Raw genomic sequence first — 3,304 nt, forward strand, 5'->3', positions numbered from 1 at the left:
TACCCTCCCTTCTGCAGTGGCACCCACAGAAGAGAACACTTCCTCTTCTAGGTGGATGGATTAGAAATGAGTGTAAGTGAGATTTCCTGTGTAAAGTTTTCTCATGGGAATGAGTGGCCAAGAATGGCTGTATACTTAAGTGTAGATAACAGTGCTTTCTAAGTCCATTTTTGGTCTTTGGAAACACCAAACATAAGGTAAAAAGTTCCTTCTTAAGTAAAATCTTTGTCAAGACCGTATGCTTACTCTTATTTTTAATGTAAAATAGAACTTGGTATTTCATTTCTCTAATATTGCTTCTCAGAATAGGTTTTTGGCCTCAAATTGCACTCTAAAAAATAAGACTCAAACCAGTGCATCCCAGCCTTTTCCCATGCCATGTCATGTTATTTGCATGTGTTTTGGGATACATGGAGGGAGCATCTGATGGTTGAAGAAGTCACCAGGGCTGCACATCTGCAGTGCACTGGTGGTAAACAATGCCTCTGTGGGCTGGGTGGTAAGCTCTGGTACAGAGATCAAGCTCCATGTAGCTGTAGAATGAAGGATGCTTGGCTTGGAATAGCTGCTGTAGACCCTGATAGAACACCAGGCAGGACATGGTATCACTAGGTAGTAAGCAAATTAGGAAATTTCTTGATTAATAGAGCAAAGAATAAGAAAGAGGAAGTTTCTCAATGACCTTCTTTTTCTGTCTTATAGTTAAACACTATTTGTGCAAACCATTTCTGTGCAAAAGTAATTTATTTTTACTACTGAAACTATTTCTTTGGTTATTTTACCTTATTTCTTATTTTACTTCTTTAAAATTCAGATAAACTCACACACATACACACACTGATTGGAATTTTATTCTTGTAACCATAAGTTACTATAGATTCTATGTATTATAATAGTAAAATAGTTCTGTTTGCATTAAAATTAAAGTTATTTTAGAATAAACTGATTAAAATTGCCTATAAACTTCCAATTTTGATGATTAATCATTAAACATAAATTTAACTTTTGTTTGAAATTTGTCTTATTAATTAGATGGGAGTGTTTTCCTAAATTGTTTAGAACTCTGAATAGTTTTATACCTTGGAGCAAGGAATCATATAAGATTTCAGATGAGTGAGAAATATTTTCATTTGTAAACTGGGAGAAGTCTGGGCTTTGAAAAGGCAAGATACAAAAGGACCAAAACCATAGGTGCTCTCAGGCAAATCATTTTCACAAAGAGACAGGCATGGGAAGCGGAGGCACTGAAAATTAATCTTCTTTTTTTTAACTTTTTTATTGATTTATAATCATTTTACAATGTTGTGTCAAATTCCAGTACAGCACAATTTTTCAGTCATACATGGACATATACACACTCATTGTCACATTTTTTTTCTCTGTGAGCTATCGTAATATTTTGGTGTATATTTCCCTGTGCTATACAGTATAACCTTGTTTATCTAGAAGGGATAGACTGGGATTTGAAATTTAATCTTCTTAAAACTGCTCTTGTCCTAATCCTTGGTGAGTCTTTTCATATGAAAAAAATAGGTATATTCTAAGTTGAATTTGACTGTCATGATGAACTCATTCAATCATAGGTTGGGCAAACAAAACTAAGAGAAACAAGTAACTTTGGAAGTATGTGTGAGTTATGCCTGCCATTCAAACTGTGGACTGAAATAAATGCACAACCTAAAAGTTGAGAGTTATGTTTTATTTGGCGGACAATTCTGAGGATGCAGCCCTGAGGGACCGCTCTGAAGAGGTAGGGGAGGGGCTAGGCTATATAGGAGCTTTACAACAAAGACCAGGGAGTTGGAACCTTAAAAGATTGGCTGTTAACTAAAGAAAACCAGGCATCTCAGGTTAAAGAATTTAGTGCTTTTCTATGTATGGGAGGAAGCAAACATTTGGGCTCACTGAATTCATTCCTTTGACAAGCACCTAGCTATCTAGGGCCAGTATCCTCTCCTTTCTTATTCTGAGTCTGCTCAGAGGGCACCATTGTGAGTGGCTACAGAGGCTGGGCTGCAGGCCTATCCCCACTGGGGGGTGGTGGCAGTCACTGATGACTCGATGGCTTCAGCATTCTCTGTTTACTGACATGGTTTGCAGTATTTTTTGTTCACACAGCTGCTGAGTTTGTTCTTTTGACTACTGATTCTCAAACATGGCTATCATTAGAACTGACCAGGTAGCTTTAAATACACTGAAACCTGAATGTTACCCAGATGTTTTGATTAAATTGGCAGAGGGGTGCCTGGATATTAGGATCTTGACAACTTTATAGGTGGTTTCAGTGTGCCATAAAATTTGAGGCAAAACTCATTTATGGAAAGATACAATGAGCAAGAAACATCATGCTCATTAAAAATACTTTGACATCAAAGGTGTCAATACTTTAAGGATGTCCCTCAAAATCGACAGAGTGTGGAAATGACTGAATAAATGGTGAGGCTTTGGGGTGGTAACTGCTCCAGAGCAATCTGCAGAAACTAACTGGAGGCTATGAAGAAACATTACTTTTAAAAATAGAGGAATTAATAAAATAATCTAAAAAGTCATCGAGTAGGTGCAAAATCATAAATGCTGCAGTCTATAAGCCTTTTAAAGGTTTTCATAGGTAACTGTTTCTATGTAACTTTTAAGTATTTTAAATTTAGAATACAAACTCCAGCTTAACATGCAACTCCATTATATATAAACTTCATTTTTGTTTGCTTCATTTGCTGCTTAAATATCCCCCTTAATAGTAAGTGCCTACCATAGCTAATGTTCTCGTTGGTGCATTTATTTTCTCACTCAGCTGATTTGACATGTATGTTGCAACCACGAAAAATCCTGAAATTACATAAATCAGAAAACAAAAGAAACTAATGCACAGGTGGCCTTTGTTATTTTAAGTAAAATATTATGATAAATATAAATCAACCTCTTCCTCTGACCCCATTTTTCAGCAAGGGTGGTCTGCTTAAATTTTCCATTGTGTGGTAGCCTTTTCATTATTCTCAACTAGCAGTCAAACCATGTCTTCACAGCTGGAATTGATATAAAAGACTTTGTGAGAACACATTGAGTATGTGCAAGCCCTGTAAGAGAACCCTTAATTCAGAGTACTCGTGAGAGAAACAGTTATTTAGCAGGAGGGACAGAATGACATAATAACTTTTTAGACGCTCAGGCTTCTGCAGTTTTACCTTGGCAAAGTACATGGAAAGCTTAGCAATCTTTAAGAAATTACAGGTGTTATGTCTTCTCTAAGCTTGAAACGTTAGGTTCATACTATAGACAAATGGATATATCTGCCAGGATGGTTGCA

The sequence above is a fragment of the Vicugna pacos genome, unplaced genomic scaffold (assembly GCF_048564905.1).
Source record: "Vicugna pacos unplaced genomic scaffold, VicPac4 scaffold_21, whole genome shotgun sequence".
NCBI classification, from domain to species: domain Eukaryota; kingdom Metazoa; phylum Chordata; class Mammalia; order Artiodactyla; family Camelidae; genus Vicugna; species Vicugna pacos.